The 18,847-nt window shown below is 40.7% G+C and overlaps 1 long non-coding RNA gene across 1 annotated transcript; it reads right to left on the reverse strand.

Moving 5' to 3' along the window:
* Positions 1–596: 596 nt before the first annotated feature.
* Positions 597–13,138, reverse strand: LOC102140536 (uncharacterized). Its single transcript, XR_010586671.1, has 6 exons — positions 12,971–13,138; positions 5,317–5,490; positions 4,692–4,806; positions 2,743–2,892; positions 2,454–2,615; positions 597–1,009 (listed from the first exon to the last, which is right to left on the reverse strand). It is a non-coding gene; the product is annotated as an uncharacterized lncRNA (long non-coding RNA).
* Positions 13,139–18,847: the final 5,709 nt, after the last annotated feature.

The raw sequence follows: 18,847 nt of genomic DNA on the forward strand, positions 1-18,847 counted from the left end.
AAGGGCTTTAAACCTGGGCAGTCTGACTCCAGAACCCAAATGTCAGCTGTGACACTGTCGTTGTCTCCCGCAATGCCATACTTGCAAGTTTTGTGTAACGTAGCATTTAGACATCTCTTCACAATTATGAAATTCTGGGCTTTCTTCCCCTGCTGTGGCCCAAACACAAACTAAGAACATACCTAATGAACAGCTGCAATTGATATTTTCATCTTAATTAGGGATTAAATATAAAATAAATCATTCTATTTAACATGAATTATGATGTCCTAACTTTTCCAGTAGTTCATTTCAAATAGATTGTTTAATAGTAGGAGAAAACAGTAGCTTTTAAAAGTATATGTGGGAAATTAACTAAAATATTAAAAAGATCACTCACCCACTGTTAGCCTTTATTTTTTACCCCAAAACAACATGAGAAAATAAGTTTTTTCTTTTACCTTTGCTGTACTTTCCTCCTTGAAAATAAGCCCATTAATAAGGAGATGTAAAAGGAAAATGTAAGTATCTCAAGACAAATTATACTAAAACTTTTTTAAAAGAAACAGTTCTATCAAAACAAGTTTGCAAATAAAAATAATTACCAAATGAAGATATTAGGGGAGTATCGCCATTAGGCATGTTTTTATTATGCAATAATTTATCCATGAACAGTTTATATTTCATATCCATATTACAGTGTTTTTTTTTCCCAGTCACTGGGAGTACTCAAGCAGAGCTGATGAAAATTCATCATTCTGGAAAGTTCCAGAAGGGATTTTGCAGTGAGTAGAAAGGTGAAATCTTGAACGATAAGGTCTCTTCCAATTTGAAGATTCTATAATTTTCAACTTAGGCAACTGGCATAAGGTGAGTATCCTCATGGACTCTGTAGTGATGGTGGAAAGCAGTGGTGGGCTATCGTGAGCTCTGGAGCCAGCCTGCCTGGTTTTGCTGTTGGACTTGACCACTTAATTGCTGTGTGAACTTGAGCAAGTTATGTCTCCCATCTGTACCTCAGTTTTCTCATCTGTAAAATGTTGATACTAATAGTATTAACCTCATAAAGTTGTTGTGAAGATTAAATGAGTTAATGTAAGTAAAGTGCTTGAAACGGTCCTTGTCACATGGTAAATATTCTATATCATAGCTATGCTATTATTTTCCAATAATAATATTGTGAAAATATTAGACAATATTGGAATAATATTCCTACCTTATTGGAATAATATTGGAAATTATAGTCCAAAAATATTCAACTATTATCTGATCCATCTTATGGTCTCCAATATGAAACAAACGATAGCCCATTGTGAGGTTAATTATGGTGAGGTAAGTAAGGGCTCATATCTTGTCTGAAGCAAAGGAAATAAAAGAAGAGGAGAGGTAAAATGAGGAATTTTATTTAAAGGGAGCAGAGAGATGTCTAATGTTCAGGGAGGAAAATGAACACTCCATAGGCCTAGTGATATCAGGAGTGAAAGTATGCTAGGAGAGAAAAAGCCAGTGGTATACAGTCTCTTCACACACACACACACACACACACACACACACACACACACACCTCAGCGAACACATTTGGGGATTACTGGTCTATCTGCATCTTAAAGTTTTCACTTTAGCACTGGGGTTTAGTTCTAATATTGACCTATGGCTTCCATTTGGCAGTTCAAGTCCACACATTTGCCCTGAGCCCCTGCTAAGCAGCAAGTGTTGTGGAAGCAAAGAATGCTGCCTGAGGCTGCAGTCTAGGAGGAAGGGGCCGACAGGACTGTGCCCACAGTCTTCACTGGGGGGTAAGTGCTGTGATCAGCTTCTGTGCTGGATGCTATGGGGGCTGGGAGAAGGCCACCTGACTTAGCCTACAGGGACGGGGAAGACTTCCAGGCAGAGGTGAAAGCTTCACTTAGATGTGAAGCAGGTATTAGGCTGATGAAGAAAGTAAGCCAAACAAAACAAAACAAAGCAAAACAAAACCCCAAGAAAATTAGACTAAGAAATGTTTTAATTCCTTCCATAAACTTTGAAAATAGGCAGGCCTAGGCTTGAATCCTGGTTCTGCTCTTCACTAGCGATGTGACTTTGGGCAAGTTACTTAAACTCTCTGAACTTCAATGTAGTCATCTCTGGGACAGGGTCCCTATCTTATTGTGTTGTTCTGAGAATTAAAGAAACAATGTATGATCACCTCATAATCCAGTGTCTCCCAGATGCTTATTTTGAATATCTGTGGTATTAAATCACTCATACTAAAACATAATAAAAGAGGAAGTAATGATTTGTTGAATTTAGAGGAAGAAATAATGACAAGGAAAGCCAAAAGTATCACAACAAGCTCTGTATTTAGGCTCATATGTCCATTCTTGCCAGAGCCACTAATTCAGAGCTAGGGTGGAGAACAGCTGGCCAAAGTCCATTACATTCCATCTAATGACATGTCTGTTGCGGGTGCGGGGAGGCTATTGGCAACTCACCTTTTCCAATACCCTCATGTTATAATACAAAGCTCCAGCCCAAACTGAAAATTTAAAGAACAATCAGCCAGATCACCTTCTCAATGACTATGATGTTTAAAGCATTCACAAAAGTGAATTCAAATTATTGGTATGTTTTATTAGCACCATCTGTAATTTCACCTTAACACAAAGATGAAGCAAAACAGGAGCAGGAAAGGCAGTCTATAATAAAAACTCCCATTTATCACAGGCCTCCTATGGGTTCGGTACTCTTTATTCGCTATTTCTAATGCATATTGCAACTTACAGGGCAGTTCTGTTCTCCTTCACAAATGAAGCATCCACAGCACAATTGGTGACTTCACAAAGGTCCCATGGCTCCTAGGTGGGAAGCCACCGGAAGGCAGATCTGATTCTAAAGCTGCTGTCTGCATGCCAGGCTAGTACAACTCTCAATCTGGGATCAGGAAAGAGAGGTACCACATGTGGTCAAGGAGCTCCCACATCCCCAGGAGTCCAAGGGTTGCCATTCTTCCTCCTTCTGTCTCCATGATGTCGCCACTACAATGTTGTCATATTGTGAACTGTTCTGGTAAGTTACAAATTTTTCCACAGAAAAGAAGAGAAAGGGCTACCCAAAAAATGGGAGAGGAAAAAAATAATCATAAGTCTTCAGAGGTAAGTGAAGTTAAGAACCTGACCTTGGATGGGAGTGTCCTAACCCAATGGTGGCCTTAGTCATGTTATACTTCTGCTTTGCAACTGATCCCAGATGCAGACACAGTCTAATTGTAAAGAGAAGGAGTTATCTGGTGTATTAACTTGTTAGGTGAAGTAGAATGCTTTAAAAAAAAGGTGAATTTTAAAAATCACATACCTTGATTCAAATGCAGTCTTGGCCACTTAATAACTGTGTGATTAAGCCTCATCTACTTATCTTCTAAATGAAATTAATAGTATTTACTTCACTTTTCTCATCTGTAAAATGGTGATAATACCACCTATCCTCGTAGGATGATGGTAAAGATGAAACAAGAATAAAAGCTAGCATCTAGAAAATAATAACCGAAGTTACCTATTGATATTTTTCTGTGATTATTTTAATTAGCTACAGTATAGCATTCTTACATGAAGTACCTGGATGTGGTAAATAATCAATAAACAGCAGCTATTATTATTAGCAGGGCACAGTTTTGTATTGGTGCAGGTCTACTGGTGGAAATAAATGAAAGGAGGAGAAATCCTGTATGTGACAGTAAACAAATTCAAACATAAAACCGAAAACAGCAATAAGAAAGCAGAAATGGAAGAAAAAGAATCCTAGCTTGAGTCAACCAACTTGTTACCGGAATTTACTTATTAAAAATCTCTACAGTGTAAATTTAGCCTTTAGAGATTTAATTTTTTTTTTTACCTTTTTCTTTTGTTTTTACCAAAGTCCACTTTGAAGAGTCCAGTCTTCACTGGACCAAGGAAGAAAGGAAAATAAATTTAAATGTTTATGTATTTAGGTAGTTTTGCTTTGTAAAAGAGAAGAATCCAGGTCAGGTTCTTAACTCCACTCACCTCTGAAGAATTCCGAGTCATATTTCCCTCTCCCTTTTTGGGTGATGCTTTGTCTATGTCTATGGTAGAGGTGAAATGGGGAAGGGACACTGCAGGGGTGGTGATCCTTCTCCTTGGAATGGTTTGTCCCTAAAAGCTACTCTGTCTGCTTCTTTCCTGTCAGGGATGTTAGCAGAGCTCAAATCCTTATGAATCCAAACTCCCAAGCCACTGGATCCGGTGAGAGGGCTGGAGCCCAGCAGGGTCAGCATGAGGAACACCACGAGGACTCCTGAAACACCACATTCCTATGGCTGCAGCAGGGCAGCGGGGTAGCTGGAAGGCACAGTGTCCCTGAAACTGTCGTCCTGGGCAAGGAGTGTGGCTGCATGGTGGGTCGCCTGACCTGTAAGCAGATCTTGGAGGCAGATGTGGGAAGTAGGAGTGCTGTGGCAACACAATGTGGAAATCGGGAGTTCTCTTCAGGTGTGATGCTCACAATTCATGTAATCTATGTATTTACCTACCTACCTCTATGTGTGTGTTTGTCTGGGAGTGGGGTGGAGCAGTGTAAGGTGGGTTCAGGAACTGTGTTCGTCAGGGCTGTCTGGGGACACAGAACCAATAGGAGCTATATCTATACTGATATCGGTATCTCTACAGATACAGATAGACGAGAGGGGATGTATTAGGGGAATTGGCTCACATGACCTTGGTGGCTAAGAAGTCCCACCACAGTCCATCTGCAAGCTGGAGACCCTGGGATGCGGGTAGTGTGGCTTCAGGGCAAGTTCAAGGACCTCAGAATCAAGGGAGCATATCTGCCCTGAGGATGAGATCGGGAAAAAGCCTGCAGGCATGTGTTTGAAAGGAGGTGAGAGAGGAGGATCAAGAAGGGTTTTCTCAAATTACAGTTGCAATGCAAGAAAGGGAAAGGTGAGAAAAGGGACCTGAGCCCAGGCCTTGGGAGGAAGAGGAGGAGGAAGAAGGGCAGACCAGGGCTGAGGTCAGAGCTGGTCGCCAGAGGAGGACGCCTGGGCCCCTGGCCCCTGCCTGAGCAGAGGTGGCCGAGGTCCAGGAGCCAGAGGAGAAGAAACGGACGCTCGCACCGCTGCTTCTGGCTTGCCCAGAGGGAGAAGGGTGATGGGGCTGTTCCCGTGCACCCAGGACCATGGCTCTTGAACTTTATGTGTCGGGAAGGAGGCAAGGGCTGAACTGGAGAGCCGGGCCCTTCATTTAGTGCCCCAGGAAATGCTCTTTTCCCCGCGGGAGCCTCCGCCTGTGGCTGTAATGATCTTGGACTGGAAGGTCAAATTCCAAAGACTTAAAACCGCACCTGCAGCAGGACCGGCCACATACATTGTTGAGTATCTTTAAAATAAAATGCTGCACTGTCCTGCAACTGTCAGTCTGAGACAGAAGTCCTGAGTGCCCAGGGGCGGCTGGTGTAAGTCCTGGAGTTTGAAGGTCATAGAGCCTGGAGTCCAAGGGTAGGAGGAGAAGAGTGTCCCTGCTCCAGGAGACAGAGAGAGAGAGAGAGAGAGAGAGAGAGAGAGAGAGAGAGAGAGAGAGAGAGAGAGAGAGAGAGAATCTTTTTGTGTTTGTGCTGTTGTTGCCTTTTTTGTTCTTACCTGTGCCCCCAGCCATTTGGATGATGCCCCCACATTGAGGACAGGTCTTCCCCAGTCAGTTTACTGACACACCTGCCAGTCTCCTCTGGAAACCATCTCACACACACACCCAGAAAGAATGCTTTACTAGTTCTCTAAGTATTCCTTAATACAGTCAAGTTGGCACCTAAAATTAACCATCCTAGGGACACTGCTATTTTTAAATCTACCTAGAATTTGCACCTCTGACTCTAGCGATTGAGACAGAATTCATTTTCAGGGAGACTATCCTTTTGATTGGAAAAACACTGATATAAGCTCTTTAGTTAAACAATGATAGGGCCATGCTTCTATTCTGGAAGAAACAGATTAAGATGGAGCAAAGCTAAGCTGCTCATTAGAGATTTTTATTATTATTTTTTTTTTCTCTAATAGATTTTATGGCTTCCTCAGAAAAGAAGTAGGCCAGGGAAGAGTGGAGATGGGCAGAGTGGTGATAAAACAGGGGGCTCATGGAGAGGAGGAGAAAAGGACTTTAGCACCACAGTGGCAGGCAGGAGGTTAAGAGCAGAGTTTAATTGCAAGGGATTCCTTTGATGGGGTTATGACCAATCTGCTTTAGGAGCAATGATACAGAATTTTGTATTTCCCTTTTGGTGGTGCTGTGGTTTGGATGTTTGTACCCCCAAAAACCTCATGTTGAAATTCGGGCCCAGTGTTGGAGGTGGGACTTCATGAGAGGTGTTTGGGTCATGGGGGAAGATCCCATATGAACTGATTAATACTCTCCCTCAGGGGTAAGCGAGTTCTCATCTCATTGGTTCCCGATCCAGCTGGTTGTTACAAAGAGCCCAGCATCCTCATCTCTCTCTTCCTTCCTCTCCATATGATCTCTGCATGCACCAGCTTCCTTCCTGTCGTGCTGTGAGTGGAAGGAGCCCAGGGTCTTAATGGCAGATGCCTAATCTTGAACCTTCCAGCCCATCAGAATAGTAACCCAAATAAATCTTTTTTCTCTATAAGTTACCCAGTCTCAGGCATTTCTTGATAACAACGCAAAATGGACTAAGGCATGTGGTATGACTCCTCATGTTATTCTCAAACTCTCAGTAAAGTTTTGTCACTCTCGCATAAACCCGGGGGGCGGAGCTTGCAGTGAGCTGAGATCCGGTCACTGCACTCCAGCCTGGGCGACAGAGCCAGACTCCGTCTCAAAAAAAAAAAAAAGTTTTGTCACTCTCTATGGCTGGTGTCAGCAATATTGTTGGAATAAAGAGAGCACTTGGTGTCCACATGGGGCAACCGATTAACAAAGAGGTAAGGTCAGGAGATGACAAGAGGAAGCACGGAGCTGGTATAAGCATTCCCTGACAAATCCTCGAAAGTTCTTGCGAAAGAAGACTACGTGTTTCTTGGTCACACAGGATGGGATTCACATTATTTGAGGCAGGGATATTGTCATAGACATTGGGGATACCTGGCAGCACATGAATCCACTTTTTATGTTTAGGGATGTCCTCACTGTATGAGTCTCCATGAGAGTTAGAGACCTCCACTATGTTGGTCAAATAGGCCAGAGACTTGTATTTCCAGCCTCCTGCCCTGGAGAGGGGGCATGTGATCTAGAGTTGGCCAATTAGGCACCTCCCCAGGACTTTGCATTGGAAGTTAGTGAATCGATGAAGAGGAGTGGTGGAGAGTCTATTCTGAGGAGTGGGGTGTTGGGGTGGAAAGCAGCTAAATCCTCCAGTTTCCTGGGGCAGGAGAGAGAGTAGGGTTGGTAGCATTATTTAGTTGAGAACATCCAAGAAGCAGATGCCAAGATGGGATTCGAGGTTTATTAGGGAAAGAAATTCATTAGGGAAAATGGCTCTGGAGGATAAAGAGGAAGGGAGTGGGAATTGGTGGAGAGAGACATTAGATTGGGAGACAGGTCTAACAACTGTAAAAGGAGAAAGAGAAGCAAAGAATGGTGGGAAAAGCCTCAGACTGCAGCAGAATTCTGAGACAATCTTGGCTTGGCCAATGGAGAATCTCCAGGCAAAAGCTGCTGTGTTCATTTTTCTATCGCTGCTGTAACAGATTACCCAACACTTTAAAGCTGAAAACAACACAATGACCATATTGTACTATATATCTGTAATTTGCTAAGAGGGTAGATCCCAAGTGTCTTCACCATACCAAAAAAATAAAAATAAAAAATAAAAAAGAGTGGTAACTATGTGAGGTGATGGAAATGTTCATTAGCTTGATTGTGGTGAGGAACACAAATCTATTATCTTACAATTCTGGAGGTCAGAAGTCTGACATGAGTCTTAGTGCTAAAATCAAGGAAGTGACAGGATTGGTTCCTCTGAGAGCTTCAGGAGAGCTGGGGCCTGCCCTTTTCATCTTCTAGTGACTGCCGGCATTCCTTGGCCTGTGGTTGCATCACTTCAATTTCTGCTTCTGTCATCACCTCTCCTACGTCCCCCTCTGATCGCCTGCATCCCTCTTATAAGGACGCTTGTGGTTACACTGGGCCCTAAGTAATCCGGGATACTCTTCCAAGATTACATGTGCCCTATAAAGTAACATTCACCTGTTTCCTATGCTGGTGGCAAGTATAAGCTCTGATGTCCATTGTCTAGTGCTATCAGCAGCAGTGCCCATTGCTCATGTTCTTGTGGCATGATTTGTACTTGGGTTCTAGATGCCTAGAGTCTCTCTTCTTCTACCTGTTTTCTGAACCTTCTCAAAACTTCCTGGCGTTTCTGTGAGCCGCTTGGCCATCTTTTAATAAACTTATTTTCTACTTAACTCAGTCAGAGTCAGTGTGGCTGATCATTGTTAGGTTTGGTGAAAGCAGGAGGCTCTGTTACTAAAAGGAAAAGAGGAAATAATTGCTGTAATTTTAGAGACTAAATTTTCCAACCTTCCTTGTGGCCAGGCATGGCCATGTGACTAAATTCTCATCAGGGAAATGTGAGCAGAAGTGATGTGTCTAATCTCCAAATCACTTATTCAAAAGGAACTCCCTTGCACATTCCTTCCTCTTTTCTCCCCTCTTCTGGGCTCAGTATGTATATGGTATTGGGGAGTCAGCTTGCTTCAGTGAATAAGAGCAACATTTGAGGAGATTACAGGCACCTAGAAAGATGGAACAAGGCTCTCTGGATGGTTTTATGGAGCAGAACCACCTTCCTATGTTTGCGGGTCTGTGTTCTTGTGGGTTGTTATGTGAGAGAGAAATAGGCCTATATTGGTTGAACCACTGTATTTGGGGGTCTCTTTTGAAAGCCACAAGCCTATTCTAGGTTTAGTATAACCTAATGAAAACAATCAATTTATGTCTAATATTCCTGACTAGTTCAGAAATAAGAACCAGGAAAGATTCCAACATCTCAGGGAAGGGGGAGAAGGAGGGATTCTGGGAGTAATTGTTGGGAAATTTGGGGATGAGGGCAGTAAAATTTCAGTAGTAGCATTTAAAAATGAGAATTTGTTAGTCTATGACATGTAGGGGTAAGACAATGGCGTTTTAGGGGCCTGAGTAGCCACTGCCACTGAATAGCATAGGTGGAAAGAGTTACACAAGAAGGCTATGGGGTGAAGTAATTAATACTCACAGTCAGGAGTAGCTTAAATAAAGAAAATAACAAACTCAAATCACTAAATTCTCAGCCCAAGGCACAGTTAGAAAAAAAGGGAATCATATATAACTATGCTAAAATAATCTCTTGCAGCAGGGCCAAAATAGCTGCAAACCAAATGCAATGGTTAATTCTGAATTTTGCTTTGATCTGTTGAATTCTCAGGCTTGTCAGTAGAACATTGAACATAAAAATGTGGAACCCTGATCACTGAAATGGGGATATATGGAAGGATTCAGAGGCCTTGTAAGGTTTTGATCCTCCAATTGCTGCTGCCCCTCTGAGGGTCACAGAGGAACATATGTCCATAGGTCACAGTTCATGAATCCCTACAAAGAAGCTAGTCTTTGCAAATTCTGGTGAATTTTAACAGCGTAAAGTGGAAAAAGTCTGTCTATGTCCTGATGAGCATCAACTGTGAAGAGGCTGTTCTCGTCTTATTTGAAAACCCTGTAAGAACCTCTCTGAGGACTTACTCTACAAGGACATGTCAATTCTTTACTTCCACATTCCCAACATCCTTCATTTTCCATAGTGCCATAATTAAAATGCCAACATGCCTGTGTGTATGGTGGTGGTGGGGCAGTTACAAAGTCAAATATCAAAGGAAAATACTTTCTTAAAAAAAAGAATAATTTTTTCCTACTTTATGTTAGCAAAAACATCTGTGGAATATGATTGGGTAATGGATTATGGGGTGCTAGTCAAGGAGGGTGAGAACATATATTTAAATGGAGAAGAATTTATCTCGATCTTGGGAAGGGGCAGTGGTATTCCAGGGCTTTCACTAGGTTCTTCCCAAAGAATTAGTCAAACGAATCTAAAAAATTCATGAGGAAACTGCAAAGATTAGATTAAGTGTTGGAAGCATATAGTAGCTTTGTATCCCCATATAGCTTTCTGATTTGACTAGGGCAGGACCTGGATGGATCTTAGCAGAATGGATTATTGTAAACTTAATCAGCTGATGACTGTAACTGCAGCTTCTACTCCTGATGAAGTCTCCTTACTAAAGAAAATCATTAGAGCCTATATGTGCAGTCACTACTTTTGTTTATTTTTTTTTTCTATCCCAAGGATTGGCAGACTCTTTTTCCTTTGGTATGAAGCCAGATAGTGTAATGAAAGGTTCTGCAGACCATAAGGCATCTGTCGTATCTACCCAACTCTGCCATTGCAATATGGGAGAAGCCATAGATCATGCATAAACAAATGGGTGTGGCTGTGTTCTAATTAAATTTTATTCACAAAATGGGCAGCAAGTGCCCCAGTAGCAACAAGCACATCCAGTGCTCAGATCCTGGTTTCTAATATCATTCTCCAATCAAAGGAACTAGGGATCCTTGGAGAAATGACTGATTCTAGGACTAGGCTGAGAAATATACCACATGAGCCCAGAGCATCTTATTAAACCAAAAAGTAAGGATGTGCTCACAAATAACAAAAAGCAAAACAAAACAAAAAACTAAGAAAAGCCCACCACCACCAAACACACACACACACACACACACACGTCGATGGGGGTATTTCAAAGAGGCACAGGAGCCAACCAAAAGAGCTCTTCATGGCCAAAGCTGAGACAATTTGAGCAATAAAATAAAGTAGCATTGGATTATAGCTCAAAGTGTAAAGATCCATGATTCCATACTGATACAAATACAAGATTTAATAAACTAACAAGTGAGAAGAAGAGACAATCTCTCATGCAGAAGAATTCCAAATATAACACATAGATACTCTGTCTTAAACGAGGGAGAGCATAACTCCCCACTCAAGTGTGGGCTGTGCGTAGTGACTTCTCTCCTAAGAATACAGTAAGGAGAGGCAGAAATAAGTAACTTTACAGTGGAGAAACCTGACATGCACTATTTCAGCCAGGTGTTTGAAGTCAATATCAATAGTCATACATCATGTTGTTAATATATACCCTTGATATGATGTGGTGAAAAGGGCCCTTTAAATTTGTGATATTTCCCCAAAAATCCATAACACTGTTCAAATTGTGAGAAAATCATCAGAAAAACTCCAATAGAGGAAGATTGTGCAACATACCTGACCACTACTCAAAACTGCCAAGGTGAACTTGGTGCAGTGGTGAGCTCCTGTATTCCCAGCTACTTAGGGATCTGAGGCAAGGGGAAGACTTGATCCCAGGAGTTCAAGATCAGACTAGGCAACACGGTAAAACCGTGTCTCAAAAACAAAAGCAAAAAGAGAACTGCCAAGGTCATCAAAAACAAGGAAAATCTGAGAAAATTTCACAGTCAAAGTAGCCTAAGGAAATATGGCAAATAAATGTAATGTGGTATCCTCGATGCCATCCTGGAACAGAAAAAGGACATTTGGTCAAAATTAAGGAAGTCTGAACAGAACGGATGGAAAGGGTCACGCAAGGACTGCGGGGTGGTATGGTTAATACGAACAATCAGGAGAGGCTTAAATAGAGAAAATAACAAACTCAAATCACTAAATTCTCAGCCCAAGGCACAGTTATGAAAAAAAAGGAATCATATATAACTATTCTAAAATAATCTCTTGCAGCAGGGCCAAAATAGCTGCAAACCAAATGCAATGGTTAATTCTGAATTTTGCTTTGATCTGTTGAATTCTCAGCCTTGCCAGTAGAACGTTGAATATAAAAAGGATTATTTAGTAATAGTCTATCAATACATGTTAATTGTAACAAATGTACCATGCTAATATAAGATGTTAATAACAGGAGAAATTGTGGGTATATTGGAAACCCACCATGCTGTCTGCTCAATTTTTCTGTAAAACTACTTTAAAAATGCAAGTCTATTAATAAAAATTACAAAAGGCAGCAAGGCAGATTTCACCTTCAGACTCTACTTTGCTGACCCCTGCTATATATCCCTTTAACCAGAGAAAACAGTCAAGTTTGCTTTCACCTGGTAGGAACAGTAGAATACCTTTATTATTTTGTCTCAGAGTTATATCAAATCTCAGACTTTATACCACAACACAGGCGATAAGTGCCTTGAACATCCCATCGTCACCTAAAACATCATTGGATCATAGGTACACTAAATTGATGATATCATGCTGACAAGAGTTGAAGAGCAGAAACTAAGAGCTACTCTCGATGCCATGGTAAAATACATGTCTGTAAGAGGAAAAGAGATATATCCTATAAAAGCATAAGAAGGAGCCTACCCCTTTAATAAAGTTTCCAGGAATCTGATGGTCCCAGGATATTGGAATATCTTCTTTAAAGGGATTGCTGGATTGGTACGTGTTGTAGCCCTCTGGGGATCTTTGGATTTTGTAGATAGTATTTTACATTCAAATGTGTTGCTCTGACCCATTTACAAGGTGACCTGAGAAGTTGCTTAGGCTCTCACAGGATGCAAAGAATAAAGAATAATCCATTATCTCAGTTAACAGGGCTTATTGTAAGATTACACAGGAAAGTAAGGAAACTCACAAAAAGCGAAAATAACTCAAGCTAAGCCACCAGAGAATTAAATATTATGGCTATTTGGGACACAATGAAAGGTCTTATAATAACATCTACTGACTCTAACAGCTGACCGTGCTGCAGATTCCAGTCTTCCATTCTGCTTATCTCCACTCAGTTTTTCTTTGCTAGGACCAATTCTCTACCCTCTCTTGGCTTCTGTTTCTGTTCCTGTTACTACTACAATGGAATAACTATTTTTAATCTCTTCTATTTATCTCCAGGTTTCTGTTTACTCATAGCTTCTCCTACCACCCAGTTTTTGCTTACCGCCTTCTTCATGTGTGCGTCTTGGCCTCTCCAGCCTGCTGACTCTCTGAATGCTTTGCATTCAATCTCTCAAAAAGAGTTTCTGATTGGACTCTCCGCTCTTGTCCAATGTCCTTTTATGGCAGAGCTCTTGTGCTGTCCTCCCTCAGGGACCCCTGGACAACTTCTAGAAAGCTAACAAACACCCATCACTGGTCCCATCAGCACTGACTGTGCTTGTGACATCACATGATGCTGACACGCTGACCTATGCAAAGGATGTTTTAGAAGAGGCTGTGGTTGTGGTAGACATGCTAAAGCTTCACCATATGGAGACATTATAGCCAGGAAGCACCTTTGCTGGCCCGTCCAGACAACTGAATTGGTCATTTTGACTAAGGAAGATGACAACCTTTAATACCTTAAAGCGTTAAAGGGAGAAAATGAAACTCCTGATGATTTCAGCTTGGAAGATGAACTATTAGGTTGGTGCAAAAGTAATTGTGATTTTGCCATTATTTTAAGTGGCAAAAAGCACAATTACTTTTGCACCAACCTAATAGAAAGCTTTGACCTAGAGGAAGGTACTTTAGGAGACTGCCAATCATCAGCATACTTTCTGTTCCCTTTTCTCTGCTTATCTATGTAACATTTTATTCAAAGTGTGTGCTCCTGGTTTATGGTGGGAATATGAGTAGGATTGTGGAGAAAAAGAGCACAGAGACTCCTAATCCCATAAGTAAGCCTGCTGCCAGTGGTAGCCATACAGTGAGAATACTATAGAACTAGAGTCCAGTAGAGCACTTTGTTAGTCCCTGCCTTGGCTGGGTCATGTGTACGATGATCAACTTCTTGCTGCTTTTTTCTTTAAAAAAGTTAATCTGAACTTGGCAACTATGTTTTTGTTCATGGAAACCTGGTCATCCAGCCCCTTGGCACACTTGGTTTGGATTTTGATTCCCAGAACTCAGTGTACAGGCCTTTCCAGCCTCTCTCTCTGGCATATACATTGCAGCGCTCTGCAAGGTGCAAGTCCTGAAAACACATCGTTTGGATTTCCTCTCTCTGGTTACCTGTCACTGTCAACTGCTCTCAATCCCTGGATTCATTTCCTCTTGGATTCTGTGAAATGCTCTCCTTAATCATTCAATGTAAAAAGAAGAAAAACTTTTTCCTGGTCTTTTTATATTTTTATTTTTTTAAATGGGAGAGGCTTTACTGATTTTCTTTTCAATTTGACCAATAATTTCCTTATGTCCACAGATACTCCTTAACAGTTGTTCTCTTGCTGTTGTCATTTTATATCAATGTTCAGAGAATACTTAATGGAATCTTCCTTCAATAACTACTCACATTGGCTCTTATTTTGTTTGCAATTTTGAAACCAAAGATCTATGGAATTTAAAGCATATACTCCTCAGGCAAGAGGTTATTAAACAATCATTGGTGACTGTACTTAGTGTTAAACTTATAACTCAGAAAGAGGTAGTCTGGGTGAATTGAAAAATACCTCAAGCACTCAGAAATTAGGTCTCCAAAAAGCAACCATCTGCACCTTTTTTTCAAATGAAAATAGCATCATATCAGGATTAATTCAAGTTAATAGCTAAGAAAATATCAGTCTAGGTACTGTACATAGCTTCAATGCCCAGTTTCATTTTGCTACAAGAAGCTATATATTTTATTGGACACGCACACAAAAAGCTTGTCATATTATTCATCACCCCTAGAAGCAGGTCATAGAGCAGCAAAGTAATGTCACTAACAAGAAGCAGTTTTCTGTCGTAGACAGCAATTCTTACCCTGTCATGGATTTATCTTATTATTGACAGCAAATTTGGCTGGCATTGACCAGAATTGATGCTTTACCCAGCCCCATACCAAAGCTGGAACATGAAATGGGCTTATACCACACTTAATGTCCCTCACATATTTCCTCTGTTCAAAGTCACATCCCTTTTTTGATCTGAATGATGACGGAGGACGTTTAAAACATAGATATTTCTATGCTTTATTATAGAGTAGTTTGTAAGTACCGTTTTACAGTGCTGACACTTATATGAGGAGGCAGCAGCAACTACTTTAATATGATTAAAGGTAGCAGTATTCACTACAACAAATGAGTTCTAACATGGGCTACCGGAGTTTTGTGTGTGTGTGTGTGTGTGTGTGTGTGTGTGTGTGTGTGTGTTTCTTCTTAGTGTCTGGCTTACTTTCTACTTAATTTGTTCAGGAAAACACCAGGTAAATTTGTATTGTAAAAATTTGCTGAGCTCACAAATGATCCCATAAGGAGTGGGCATTCTATTTTTTCTAGTTCTGTTGTTTCTGTCATCTTTTTAAGACATGTTGTATCATTAGGCTTAATGTGCATCTTATTTCTTTAAAGTCGCCTGAGGAATGAGCTATCAATGAGAATCTGGAGATGTATATAGAAGCAGTAATCATTAAAGGTTGTGTGAGTAACTGGGCTCAGGGTATGCAAATAAGCAAGGAGTGGGATGTTGCCCTCAGTGAGCAAGTGCGTGGTTGTCTGAAGCTACTGTGACGGGGAGCCTCTTGCGGTCAGTGGAGGGGCTGATGAAGCAGAGACAACTCCAGAAAAGATGATGCTGCCACTGAGGCCATCGGAATGATGGTGGGAGGAGGAACAGAGTCCACCTCAGAAAAGAGGAGGAAGAAATAGGGCCTCTTGAAAGGCAAAGGCTTTCTAGCTGGCCATTGACTATGACTTGGAAAAAGGCACAGGACCAAGAAAAATGAGTCAATGCTCTTCTCTCTGCCTGGAATATATCACCATCCCTGTACCTAGTTAACTCCTACTCCCCCTGCAGTTCCCACTTTAAATGCCACTTCCTCTATTGCTGTTAATGTTGTCCTTTTTTTTAGTACTTTTCTTTCATAGCACTGTTCACAGTTTATAGCGGTGTCTTATTTGAGTGTTGATTTGAGGGATGGTGTTGATTTAAATGATTTATTAATCATTCAATAAATGGTTATTGTACACTTACTTTGTGTTCAGTATGTAAGATGTTAGAGATATTTGGTGAATGAATGACAACATAAATGAGTGAATGATGCAAGAATTAGATTTCCAGGGACCCAGGGCTATTGAAATCTCCGGAAGAAAAATGAAGAAACCAGTTTTGCAAGACCGTTTGATGTCCCTGGGGAGGAATTTCGTGTATCAAATAAAGGAAGGCTGGGTGCAGTGGCCTCATGCCTGTAATCTCAGTACTTTGGAAGGCCAAGGTGAGAGGATCACATGAGCCCAGGAGTTCAAGTCCAGACTGAGCAACATAGGGGGACCCTGTCTACACAAAAATAAAAAATAAAAAATTAGCCAGGCTTGGTGGTGCGTGCTTGTGGTCCCAGCTACTTGGGAGGCTGAGGAAGGATCACTTGAGCCTGGAAGATCAAGGCTACAGTGAGCTGCACTCCAGCCCAGGCAACAGAGCAAGATCTTATCTCAAAAATTAAATTAAATTAAATTAATAAAAATAAATAAAGGAAGACCTTCTTCAAGAAGGGTCAGAGGCAGAACCTAGGAAAATTGTTGAAATCTTAGAAACTGTGAATGGAAAAGGCTGGACTGGCACATGCCCTCGGAGGTTGTATTGGGGAGCGGCTTTTGGGGAAGGCTTTGACATTCCTCCAGGCCCAAGGCATAGGAAGACAACGTAAGTTCTTACTAGACAAGAAATCAAAGTATTTTGATTTTAAAAATAGTTTTCTCTGTAAATTGGGCTAGACAACTCCATTTTTGTCTTCTGTTATTATCCAGATGTATGAAGGGCTTGAGATTTTACCCTACTTGCAAGGTAACCCATTGGCTTATCACAGCATGATTGCTGGCAGAAGACATGAGCCTCCTAGATCAGAGACACAGGACTTTATTACTCATAGAAAGCAAGAAGCATGAACATCAGCATATTTGTGTCAGTTATCCTTGCTCCCAAGTCCTATGAGAGAGATTCAGATAGGCCCAGATAGATGCCTGTATATGCAGTAGGTTGCATTGCAGGAGAGAAACCCTGAGCTTAGGGAACTTGAATCTTTTATATTCAGCAATAAGCATGTGTGATCTTTTCTTCAGAAGGTGACATACATTACCTTTATCATCCAAGGCTATGAGAAAATCTACATTTTTCTCTGGAGGGAGACATATGTTTAAGTTCCAAGGCTGTTTGTTGTACAAATATCTTTGAAAAGATAGTCTGAAAGAAAGGGCAGTCAATATCTGTTTTAAAGATAGTCAGAAAGGCAACAGGTCAATAGAGGGTTTTCCCCCAAGAATATCCACCTTTTCTTCTATACTGTATTGACTTCTGGAGAATTTTCCCCACTAGTATGCCACTTCATTGGTTAATCTGAGTAATCTGACTGATAGAGGCTAGAAGCAAATTCATTCAATATAACCTCATACAGCATTTATGAGGCCACTGTGAGGCTACCACAGTTAAGGCTACTACAACCGGTACTGACCTCAACCATGATCCCCAGAGTTATAGGCCAAATAGCTAAACACATCTCATAAACTATCCACATCTACCTTCGAAGCCAGGTGGCTTTCTCCTTGTTTCCACAGTGATGGCTAGAGGCCTCACTCCAGGTACAGCGGGACACATTACATTACTGACGGTGTTTCCTTAAACACTAGAAGATCTCTTATCCCTCCAATCCCTAGGTGCAAATTACCATATTTTGGGGAGGGATGCAAGTTAATGCCTGGCTTCCAACTAAAAGTTGGTACTGGGGGTGCACCTGGTACCACGGAAAGAATTTTTTTTTACAATTGTCAGGGACCCCCAAGTGGGACCCATATCAGTTGGGAGCCACAGGTTGATAATGCCTCAAGTGTGGTTCCTAGCCAATTGGTAAATCTTAGAGTTCACAGTCCAGTTCAAATTGAGTCTAGTTCTTGATTTTGGAGAAAAGATTATCGATCTATCAATCTATCTATCTATCTATCTATCTATCTATCTATCATCTATCTATCTACTGTTGCATAAATATAGCCATGTGCTGTAAAATATTTCTGTCAACAACTGACTGCATGTTCTAATAAGCATATATAATAAATAAATCTTATGGTGCACAACGGTAGCCCCATACTGTATTATGATACTGTATTTTTACTATGTTTAGATATGTTCAGATACACAAATCCTTACCACTGTGTTACAACCGACTATAGTATTCAGTACAGTAACATGCTGTATAGGCTTACAGCCTAGGAGAAATAGGCTATATCCTATTACAAAGGTGTATAGAAGGCTATACCATCTTGGTTTGTGTAAGTACACTCTATGATGTTCGCATAACGATGAAATCACTTAATGACGCACTTCTCAGAATGTTTCCCTGTTGTTAAGTGACGCATGACTATATATAGATTAAAAAATCATGTTGAAGAAATATCCTTCTAGCCTTGTTTTGTTAAGAATTTGGTCTAGAATATCTTTGAATTTTACCAAATGCTTTTGAGCATCTGTGAAGATAATCATACGGTTTTTCTCCTTATATGTAGCAATTTGGAAAATCACATGAATGATTTCTAAATATTGAAATGTTCTTACATTCTTAAACCCTAGTCATGGTGTATTATTATTTCAAGATGCTGTTGAATTCTGTTTACTAATATTCTATTTATGATATTTTTATGGATAGTCATCAGTGAATTTAGTGTGTAGTTTTCTTTTAGGTGCAATTTGTTAGCTTGTGCTGTGTTGTACTCATTTCAGTTAAAGAAAATGGACGCTTCCCTTCTTCTATACTTTGTGAACAGTCTCAAGTGCATTGGAATCGTCTTTCTTTAGAAATTCACATAAATTGCCATGTGAAACTGTCTAGAAACATTTTTAAGGGGTCTTGAGTTAGATTTTTCACAACTTTGTC

The sequence above is a fragment of the Macaca fascicularis genome, chromosome 5, assembly GCF_037993035.2.
Source record: "Macaca fascicularis isolate 582-1 chromosome 5, T2T-MFA8v1.1".
Classification (NCBI taxonomy): domain Eukaryota; kingdom Metazoa; phylum Chordata; class Mammalia; order Primates; family Cercopithecidae; genus Macaca; species Macaca fascicularis.